The sequence below is a fragment of the Eretmochelys imbricata genome, chromosome 12 (genome assembly GCF_965152235.1).
Source record: "Eretmochelys imbricata isolate rEreImb1 chromosome 12, rEreImb1.hap1, whole genome shotgun sequence".
Taxonomy (NCBI): Eukaryota; Metazoa; Chordata; order Testudines; family Cheloniidae; genus Eretmochelys; species Eretmochelys imbricata.
The window spans coordinates 8,513,306-8,525,006 of NC_135583.1; the positions used below are offsets into that span (position 1 = coordinate 8,513,306).

Below are 11,701 nucleotides of genomic sequence, written 5' to 3' on the forward strand. Positions count from 1 at the left end.
ACAGGGCTAGGCAAGATACCGAGACCGAAGCAGCAGAATATTGTTCTGATTCACAGATTGTTCAGGGAGTACCCCAGGCCAAATGTAAGACAAACATTGCTCTAGAGAAGAGCTCTGACTTCTAAAAATTGCAGCAGCTCAGAGTTCCTGAAATTTAAAGTGTTTGGCAAGAATTAAATATCAGAACAGCTGTTTTCAACCCAAGATGAAGTTGGGACAGGTATAATAAAGGTGTAACTTGATGTAGCTCTGCAGATATCTCCTGTAAATAGGATTTATTTTTCATTAATGCAAGGGATTTACATGTCTAACTCATTAGTAATGGTAAATAAGATCCACCTAACCCTCCCATGCAACCAATAAACTTAGAAGTCTGGGGAAAAAAAAAAAAAGAAAAAAAAAAAAAAGGAGAAGAGCAGAAGCTAATTAATGGACTTGTTTCTCCCAGCAGAGAACATCTGGCCATGCTTACATGAAGGCCTGATGACCCAGAACAGGAAGGATGTATTATTTTAAAACTATTTGTAATGATCAGCATTCAGTAAACAAGATTTTCCAATGTGCAGAGTGCTGGTGCAAAGATGACCATGTTACCTGCAGAGGATATTGAAAGTGAAACTGGACCAGCACAAATGCTGATGTGAACCAACGCTAAACATTCAGCATTAGACTAAGTAGTTCAACACACAAAAGGTGTCACTCTGATGCAGAATCAGCATCATAATCGTCTTCTGGGAACTGACTAATTAGTTCCCATTTGCTGCCCTTTTTTTTTTTTTTTTTAATTAAATGCATCGATACCCCATCCCACCCCACCCCGTCTACAGCATCCAGACATTTCATATATCTTGACAGAATCCTCTAAACAACAATAATGGAACCTTGAGTCCATTCCCCACCACCACCACCCCTCCCAACCCCATCATTACCCTTACTTGCAGCATTCCAAGTACAGCAAAAACAAATAACAAAAATAACCAATATTTCTGAATTATTCTCAGTAAGGATATGTCTACACTGTAAAATAAAAAAAAAAAACGAACAAGCAAGGTCCGTTCTTAACTTGATTAGCAGCTTGATTGTAAGCCTATGCTGGAGCTGAATTTGATCTCCTAATCTGAGTTAAGAGCAGAGCTGCCATGTCGTCACTACTATTTTAACCTAAGTTTGCTAATGTGGGTTAGCTAACCTGAATTAGGAACACAGGGGTTGGTTTTTTTGTTGTTGTTTTTTTTTGGGGGGGTGGGGGGAAGGGTTGCAGTGTAGACATACAAGTGAGACAAAGGAGTATCCTTAGAGAGGACACTGGCAAATAACATGGCACCACATCTGTCTTTGGTCATGACCCGATTCTCAAAGCATGGATATTGACCTTTGCAGAGGCCATCTTTCTTTTTGCAATCTTAAAAAAAAGTCCTCTAAATAGAGATCACATACTTCCAAGAATTATTCTCCTTACATGGAAGCCACAAATCCAGCTAACTCCTGAACTCAAACAGAGGAGAAGATAGGGGAGAAACACCCTACACTCATATCAGCCTCAATGCACTGATCCACAAACTGGGATCCTCCCTAAACCAAATCTGAACATTGGTGTAACCCCTTCGAATGTCCCCTCTCTCCAAATCATCTCCTTTATCCAGAATTTTAAAATGTCCCTAAACAGAAGAGAAATTAGCACACCTTCTTCCTTTCTCAGTGATCAGAGGAGACAAACTAAGGTCTATGGCACTAACTGTGATCCTTTAACACTAATATGTTGCAAGAGAATAATGAGAAGTAATTTTACTTGCTTATTTGAACAACAAACAGCAAATGAGTCCAATGTGAAAATAGGACTATTTTATAGAAGGAAAATGCCTACAGTTTAAACATCTCAGCATCCCCAAAAGAGACTGAACTTCTTACAAAATGCTCCCTTGAGCAGATGCATTTGTATTTCTCTTACTGTAGTTTCAGTTGTTCAAGAGATATTTGATTAGCACAGTCAGATCACAATTAAATAGTTTATACCTGTGAAGGAGGGAGGAATGATCAAAGCCACACACACACACACACACAAAGAGGGAGCATCTGAGCCTTCCAACAGGGTAGGAGGGAAGGGCCAAAAGCTACTTCTTGCCAAGTCATCCAAGTACATCCAAACAAGCAGCCACCTTCTGTGATGTTGAATATATCCAGTACATCCTGGCAATCACATGATTTCCATCCATCATCAGTCTAAGGTGAAATCATCATGAACTGACAAGGAGGATAAGAAGAGAGTGAGGGAGATCACAAGTAAAAGGTAACATATTTTAGCTCTGAAAAATGTATTTTAAAAATCCTCTGCTTAAGACATACAGTGTAGTAAAAAAGAAATCCAAGAATTCTAATGGAATGGATTTTATATTCACTAGGCATCCAGTTTCATCACTGTGGCTAAGCACCACTGTTACCAGTGCTAAGAGAACTATTCCGCACTATCTAGATAGGCGTTTGCTTAAAAGTATTATGTTTTGTGATTCAGACTCATGCAGTTAATTAAAAAAAAAATCCAAGAACATTTCATACTATTATTTTGCATAAACACAGCGACACAAACTAATAGCCTGCCTCCAGACATTAGGGCCCATGTAAACATTCTCCACCCACTGCTGGCTAGCTACCGAACTGTGCTGGGGCAGACGTGGCAATCAGGTTTATGCCTGCCAACAAACCAGACTGGATAGTTTGTACTGGATTTGTTAGAAAAGATTAGCAAGCCAGTGGAAGAAAGGCAATTTCATGCCCTGCAATGCAGTATAGGACATTTTTTCAGCGTTTACTTGTGAACTGCTTCCCCTTAGCAGAGATCTCCTGTGCTTGGCTGCCAGAAGCAGCCTCTGTTGGCAGACAGTGACCAGAATAACCACACTCCCATACAGTTAAGACTGCTAATGTCAGTTTCTGAGGGAGCAGCGTGTATGGCACTGACTGCAAGAATAGCACAGAATTTAGTTTGATCTGATTTGATCCGGTCCACTTCCCTTTTTCATTAACTACCTCGATAAAAAGCCAGCAGCATAAGCAGGAGCTAACGTCTCAGAGAGCACTGAAATCAAAAGCATGAAGAGTCAGTGCAGTGTAAAACAGCTCCCAAACCTGCACTTTTAGCCATAGACTCAGCGTCAACACCATGCAGGGTTTGTTCCATAAATTTTCAGATATGGGACCATTTCAACAAACTCTGTGAAAACAGAGAATGGTTTAGGTAAATCTGGAATAAACAGGAGTTATTTTAACCACACACACTAAACTAACTGTGGTTATAACAAATCTGTGGTAATGACAACTCACTACTCATCTAGAGAATGATCAGCAAATGGCTTTTTTCCAGACAACAACATTAAATGGTTAGACAGAACAGCAGCACAAAGAAGATAGTCTTTACACTGACAGAATTTACTGCATTCAAGAGACTGCAGTCTGACTCTTAATACTGCTGTTCAAGATGGGAACTGCTACTACAGTAAAGAGCAGAATGATGGCAGATTTTCATGTCTGGCTTGGGAAAGAACAACTGACACCTCAGGGAAAGAAAATGCAGAGAGAAGAAATTAAACTAACTTCTGTGATGCCAGATTGACCCTGGGCTAAAAGCCAGGACAGGCACAGCTCTTCTGGAAAACAACATTAATAACTTATCAATAGATGATGCTGCATTAAACTACTATTCCATGTCCAATAAAACACAAATTTTAACATTTCTCTAACATTCTGAAACCAAGAAGAAACTCCGAAGATTGTATTAGTTGCCTGAATTTAAGCCAAAAGGAGCCCATAAGAGACTGACTGGTTTGTTAACTCCACACAGAGTATTTTCAATGATGGTTTGCTATTAAAAAACGAAGTCTCCTAAAGAAGACGGATACACTGTCTTGTGAAGAATGTTGTAATTATTGTATTCCAAATATAGCCACGCTGAATATTTTATTGAACTGGCTTTAAAAAGATCTAAAGCTTAAATATTCAAATGTGTGAACAGTGTCCGTTATCTTTCAAATACTAAAAGGCTTATGTCATCTAATTAATTAGCTTTAAGTAAGATGGGCCAAAAATGTTAATTCCTTTATTACTGGAAAATGTTCTGAAACAGATAAATGTAACAGATAAAGCACAGGTACCTGACTCTTAAGTTGGACATTAAAACTCAGAGTTTTAAAAACAGTCATCCACACAGCTATGAACTGCAAGAAACTTTCATCGGAGAACAGAGGACTGTAAGCCCTTAAACTCTGATTAAAGTTCATGCTTCTATTTAAAAAAAAAATACCTAGCAAAGATATTCTTTCAAATATGATGTGAACATGAATAAATCCAGTGCTGCTCTCATTCCCACAAGACCCTGTTCCAGCTACTGCTGGCTCAGAGAGCTCAGCAATGTGAAATAGACATGTCTGGGTCAGTTTCAGCACTTCTACTCAAAATACAAGCAGTGGAGAAAGAGACAAAAATCAGGTCAATTTCACACTGCTGTTCCTAGGAAAGCTATCAGCAACAGCAGAGTTAGGAACTAGAGATAATCATGTGGGGAAAGAAGATATAAAAAACCACAAGGATGAGAATGGGGCAGAGTTGCAGAGTCCCCTTTCCCTTGCAGCAGCCAGGGCTCTGAAAGTACAAGTGAGGGGGTAGAAAGGACCTTCTGGACTGGATCCAGGGACAGCATTTTGGCAGGAATTCTAGTACCTTCTCCTCACAGCCAGCGCTTCCCACTCTAGCCCCTTTATCTTCTATGCTAGCCTCTGGATAGGAAGTGTCTGGTAAATATTTCAAATTGGTTGGCGGGAAGGAGGGTAAAAAACAAAACAAAAAAACAAGGCCAGATTTTTCAGCATCTACCAGAATTTATTATATTACTATTTCTACATACAAACAACCTAGAACATGAATGCGGCAAGCCACATGTTGTCTATGTTGTAAAAATAACCTTGTTTAGTATTTTTGATTACCAGCCTGTTTTTATGCTTTGCAAATGTTGATATACAATCAGTTTTCTATATAAACATCCATATTATGGTTTTCCCTGCTTCCTTTTGTTTTTCCTTGCGCAGATACGTGCTGGGGAAAAAATATTTTTGAAAGCTGGAGGAGAATCCAAAAGATCAATATGTAAAAACCCCATTCTGCAGGCCTCAAGCAATTCTGCAAGAGCATGAATTGCAGGGTCAGAGCCTGAAACTAAAGAGAGAGAAACTAAAAAACTAAATGTGTTTTAAAGTAAAGCATCTTGAAATTATAGTACAAGTGGAAATGGTCTGCCGAAACCGCAAGCCAACCGGGTATTTTCAGCCAAAGGAACTGTACCCTCCCCCATGAATTAAAAGCATGACAGATATCCAGTTTGAGAACACTTCCAAGTACTGAGCACATCAGGATGAAGTGAGATACCACAGGGTAGATAAAAAATAAATGTCATTTACGAACATAGGAACTGCCATACTAGATCAGACCAATGATCCATCTAGTCCAATATCCTGTCTCCAACAGTGGTCAGTGCCAAATGCTTCAAATGAGGGCAAGAATATCCATATCCATATTATCAGTTTCTAAAAGTTACCAGTTAGAATTAAGAATATCTAGGCCAAAAACTATCTGTTTTAACTGTGGATATACATTTATCCATACAAAAGTCTAATTTTCTTATGACTGCTACTAAGCTCTTGGTTTTATTGATCTCTTGTAGCCATGAGTTCCATAAGTCAATTATGCACTGCATAAAATAATCTCCTTCCATCAGTTTTAAACGTGTTGCCTTTCAGTTTCATTTAATGCTCCCTTGTTCTTGTATTATGAGAAAGGATAAATACGTGCATCCGACCTACCTTCTCTCTACCCTTCATTATTTAATTTAGGACCCAGCAACGTGTCTGAGTATTTCAAATTATTCCTTTCCATGTGTATTACCTTGCATTTGTCAACACTGACTTTCATCTGCCATTTGACTTTGAAGTTCCTCACAGACTTCCCTAGTCTTAGCTATCTTAAATAATTGTGTCATCTGTCAATGTTGCAACCTCATCATTCACCCTCTTTTCCAGTTCCTCAATAAATATATTAAATGGCACCTGATCCTAGCACAGGTCATTGGGACACCCCACCATTAACCTTTGCAACATGGAAAACTGATTACATCAAGTATTTAATTTTATTTCTGAAAATCCTTGGAGGAAAATCAAACTAAAAATTCTCTCTACTCTCTGAACTGACAGAGGGTACTACAAGGAAAATTTAGAAACCACTGTGACATTACCTCTATTGGAAAGTCAGGATGTAGAAACTCATATATTCTATACTCCTGGGAGAATTCTGCACCTATAATTAAAAATTCTGCACACATTTTAACACACATTGCGCATATTTTATTTGTCAAAACAACACAGTATAATCACACTCCCATTGTCAGCCCCAGCCACCCAAGGCTCAGAGCAGGAGCGCCAGCCACCCGGGGCTCAGGGTGGGAGCCCCAGCCACCTGTGAAAGGCACAGGTGGGAGCGCCAGGGAGAAATCACAAATTCTGTGTGAAAAAATAAAATTCTACAGGGAACATTAATTCTGCACAAATTCTGCATTCCATAGTGACGCAGAATTCCAGCAGGAGTATTTCTACCATGATGACTGAACCAGGAGGGAAGCAGGCCCAGTTGCAACAGAGCAAAACCTCAGGGTGATTTATAAAACTACAACATGCCTAAGGAGGGGACTTAAAAGTTCTGTCCTCCCCTTATACCTGAGGGAGAAGAGGACAATGTCATGCCATGCTGGGCACCTGTCATTCCACATTAGCAGCTGTCTACACAGCAATTCTTACTGCATCAGGAGTTCATGTTTTAACATACGAGCACCCAAACCATGTTATAAGAGTTTTTGCCTTGCCTGTGTAGATGGGACCAAACAATGTTACAATCATCTTATCACTCTGTGCTGCAGCCCTGTAAAGATCAGAGCTATAACATGGAGAGGATCCTGTTTAGAAAGATTCAGCAAAGCTAGTGGCCCAAGAAGAACCAGCTGTTGAAAGGTCATATCCCAACCTACTGGAAAGAAAACAACAGAAGCAGAAAGTAGAAGATACAGAGAAAAATAAGGGAGCCCAAAACAAACCGATGACATTATTTCCTTTAAATTTAAATTTTACATAAAAACCCTGCACCTGGGATATTTTTCATGTAACATTTATATTCCCCTGTACCCTTCTTGTACTAATAGGTCATCCAACCAAAGAACAAGGGAAGTAAGTGGGAAATCATTGGTAGGAAACAATAGCATCTCTCAAGCCATATGGGGCCACAAGCCACAATTTGGGCAGCTATGTCTCACATGGAGAACCTAAAGCTGTAAAGTCAACTCTGCTTATCGCTACGACCCTATCAATTTCATGACTGTGAAAAACGTGTCATGGACTGTGAAATAAGTCACCTTCCCCCTTTCACCTTCCCCGTGAAATCTGATCTCCCCCTTGCTGCTGGGAGCGCCCCATCCAGCTGCGAGTCCCCACAGGGCTGGGAAGGGACAGGACTTGGGACAGGACTTGGGACAGGACTTGCCCTACAGGGGAGGGCAAGGGGGAGGAGGTTAGACTCACCTCTGGCTACCTTTTGGGTTGGGAGCCAACACCATGAAATTTCAAATGTAAACACCTGAAAATGTGAAATTGATCAATTTTAAAACCCTCCGGCCATGAAATTGATCAAATGGGACTGTGAATTTGGTAGGGCCCTACTTATCACTATAGCCTGCTTTTGCCTGAAAAAAAGCTGAAGCTTAGATATGTTTCAGAGGGGTTACTTTCATTTAGGTTTTTATTGCAGGCCTCACTCTAAGCATCCAAAGAGAGTTGCCCTGTATACATCAAAATGACCATTTGCTGAAGTACAGTTTACCAGATACTGTTCACACTCCCACTTCTGTTGTTCCAAATGTCTCTCTAACAGAGCATACTAAATTTAAAAATGCTACTTGGCAACTATCATGTCACGTGATCTGAACACTGCATTCTCACCAGAGCTTACAAGTTAAGCCAGCGATGGAATGTGGCAGTAACTGGATGTGATATCACCAAAGAACAACATGTTCATCAGGATACACTCTTGCCTCCGAGTCAGTAACGAACCAAATATTCTCACATGGTGTTACAGGGAAATGTACGGCTGACAACAGTGTTTCAGAATAGATTTTAAACAGAGATCTCAGCCATTTGTGATCATTAAAAATCTCATAGCACTTTTCACAAGAGGAGTCCAATTCAGACTATTAGAGTCAGCGTTCAAGGCCAGAAGGGACCACCAGATCATCTAGGTGGACCTGCTGTCCATCGCAGGCCATCCCCCACATGCCTGCACACTAAATCCAACAACCAAAATTACATTAAAGTATTGCAGCCCACAGGTGACAAGACTGTTATGTGCCCCAGGCTGAAAACAGCAGGGACCCAAGTGCACCAATGCCCGAAGCCTCCACAATAGCAGGGAAATGATTAAGTGAGATATTCCCAGATAAACCTGACAAGTGACCCCATGCCTCACGCTGCAGAGACAAAAAACCATCCAAGTCACTGCAATTTGAGCTGCGGGGAAATGCCTTCCCTCGCCCCCACATATGGTGATCATAGAATCATAGAATATCAGGGTTGGAAGGGACCTCAGGAGGTCATCTAGTCCAACCCCCTGCTCAATGTGAGCAAGAACCAGTCAACCAAGCACCTGAGACAGAATGCTCAGTGCCACCTCAGATTCTACCTACTTAAATTCCCAAATGGAGTTTCAATTAGATGCAATACTGTTTCTTCACATCTTGTCTTATGTGGCTTCGTAGTGTTGCTCTACAGTATTAAGCAGATGCCATGACAAACCACCCCAGAGAGGGCTGCAGTCAGTAGCAGATGAAGGAATCCATGTGTATTGTTTGCATAAAAATGCATAAAGCACTTTGGGCAGGAATCTCTAAGGAGCCTAGTTTTAGAGTAACAGCCGTGTTAGTCTGTATTCGCAAAAAGAAAAGGAGGACTTGTGGCACCTTAGAGACTAACCAATTTATTTGAGCATGAGCTTTTGTGAGCTACAGCTCACTTCATCGGATGCATACCGTGGAAACTGCCTAGGAAAGGAGCCTAGGGAACTCTGGCACCAGACTCCCACTGAATCTGGGTGCTTAACTCCCTTAGGCGCCTTTGAAAAATCTCAGCCGTGAGGATCTTCCAGGATGAAGGGTACTAGACACATGCCCGACTATGTTAAAGCTCATTCACCTGACAGGAGAAAACGATTAACACCACAGATCAGAAGAACTCAACCCTCCTTGGCCAGACACCGCCTCCGGCAGAGCCTGTGTGGAGGGGGCCGGCAGGGCTGGTGGTGGGCATGGGGAAGACCCGCCAGAGAAGCCCGTGGATTAACGGAATCTGGCACGGACGCTGTAGCTACCCGCTGGCCACCTCAAAGCACTTTACCATGCTGTTCCCCCCCCTCCCATTTTACCGGGAGAGGGGGGAACTGAGGCACGGAGGGGTTAAGCAACGTACCCACGGCCAGGCAGGGCTGAGCGAGGCTCCAGCCACTAGACCCGGCTGCCTCCCCCGGCACAGTCCCCGGGCGGTCCCCTGAGCCAAGGGCACCCGGCTTTGCCCAGCGGCGGGCCCCTCGCCCGGCCCGCTCGGCACGTGGGGCCGGCCCGCCACACCGGCCTCGCCGCCAGGGGGCGCCCCGGGCTGCGCCGCGGCCACCTCAGGGGGAGCCGTGCGGGGGGGAGGGGCGTCAAGCGGGGAGCCTGCGCGAGGCGAGGCGGGACGGGGGGGCCGCTGGCAGCTGCCGAGGGGGCGGGGAGCACGAGGCGCCCCGGCCCAGGCCCGCTCCTACCTGCCGCCTCCTTCCGCCGCGGGACTCGCTCCGGCAGCCGGCGGCCTCCGCGCCGCGCCCGCTGATTGGAGGAGCCGCCGATCCCCCAGCGGCCCCCGCGCCGCCGCCGTCCGCTCAAAACTTTATTGAGACGCTTAGAGAGGGACACGGGCGGGGCCGCCGGGGGGCGGGGCCGCCTCTCCAGGGGTGCAGGGCTCCCCCAGGCCGGGGTCTGGGGATTCCCCCATGGACCTAGCTGGGCGGAGCCCCGGCTGTGGGGACCCCTGGCTAGGGCTCCTCCTCGGGGGCAGAGCCCAGCGGGGGCCTGGCGCCCCCTCCCCCAACAGGCGGGGGCCTCTGGCCTCGTCCCTGCTCCAGCGGCAGCCCGGGGCACCGGATCCCGGGCGGGGGCGGGGCCGGTGCCACCTGACTGGGGTTGCCTCAGCACCGCGGTGCCAGGCGCTGTACAAACATCCAGCCGGAAGCACCTGGGCTCGCCCCCAGCACCAGCACGGACCCTCCCCCCGGCCCCTTGTGAGCGCCATCTTCACCATGGGGGATTGAGCGGGTCTGAGGGGGAAAGGCAAATCCGCACGGGAAGTGCCCAAGAGCGGGTGAAATGAACAAAAGGGGAAACAAAGGCAGGTTCAGACCCAGGGTCCCTGCCTGCAGCACTAGGCAGACAAGGAGCAGGGTTCCCCGCCTTACAGCAGGGCGCTGCAGTGGCTGCCAGGGCGTTACTCCTGGCTTATGCCCCTGTGAGGGCTTGGCTACAATTACCACACCGCGCTGTGCTGTAGACACTGCTTATGCCATCAGGAGGCATTCTCCTGTTGGGCAGGTAATCCACCTCCCTGAGCAATGGTAGCTAGGCTAACAGAAGAAAAGGAGAGAAGGACCCAGAAAACAACATCTGCTTTCTACCAGCATTAATCACCCCCAGGTTATATGGGGAGAGGCTGGACCAAGGTGCAATTTGCACTTCCCTACACTACTGGCGGTAGGATTTGGTCCCCAGTTTCTTATTCGTGTTCAGTTTGGTATGGGGGCAACGCTTAACAAAAATGGCCCATTTATACACTGTCCAGCTCTCGGGCCACATTCCTTAGGGCTGCTGCAGGGAGATGTAAATTATCCCAGTAGGGATTCATTTGGAGGGTGGCCAGCTGTGGTGCCATCACTACCCTAATGCTCCAGATTTCTACTGGGGAGATGAGCAGCTTTGTTTTACAGCTAGGACGCTAAGGAAGCTGCTCTAGCTGAAGCTACCCGGAGAGAAGCACTGAATTAGTCCCCTGCCCTAGCCACGCCCACTTCCTAGCCAGTGCTGCCCATTCTGGGGGCTGTGCAGGTCCCCTGGTGAAATCCCCAAGGGTTGAAATCTGTTTCTGACCCTACAGTCTGGCCGATTTGCCATCTCAGGGAAGTGGTTTTGCCAACGTAACCCCATCCTGAATTTACTCTGTAAACATCTTCCATTAGAATACAGCTAGGAGATTCAAATATATCAGATTACTGTGTAATGATTTTGGCACTGAAATCCACACTGAAAGGAATAAACAAGGGTGCGGATTAAAAGCATATTACAATAAAGCGTCTAAAGATTATGGCATCCAGGCATATTAGCTGTCTTATATATACATATTTAACAGTGTGAGAGTTAATGATGCTCTCTTGTGCCACCTGAAATCACAAAGAAATCAAATTGCCACGCAAGAGAGCAGAAGAAAGTGATTGCTTCCCCCTTCCTCCCTCCAGATATGCACTATACTCCTTGCTAACACTAACAAATCCTCTAGGAGCAGATTCTCCCACTCTCATTTTCCTGGCTTTGGCTGCTGCCAGA

The 11,701-nt window shown here is 44.9% G+C and overlaps 1 protein-coding gene across 1 annotated transcript in view; it reads right to left on the reverse strand.

Annotated features, from left to right (window-relative positions):
- The window catches only part of NUP93 (nucleoporin 93), a 119,745-nt gene extending 109,748 nt beyond the window's left edge, over positions 1-9,997 (reverse strand). Inside the window, exon 1 of the mRNA XM_077831099.1 lies at positions 9,877-9,997. The gene's annotated coding sequence lies outside the window, so the exon portion shown is untranslated. The remainder of the gene's footprint in view (positions 1-9,876) is intronic.
- Between the last annotated feature and the right edge of the window lie 1,704 nt (positions 9,998-11,701).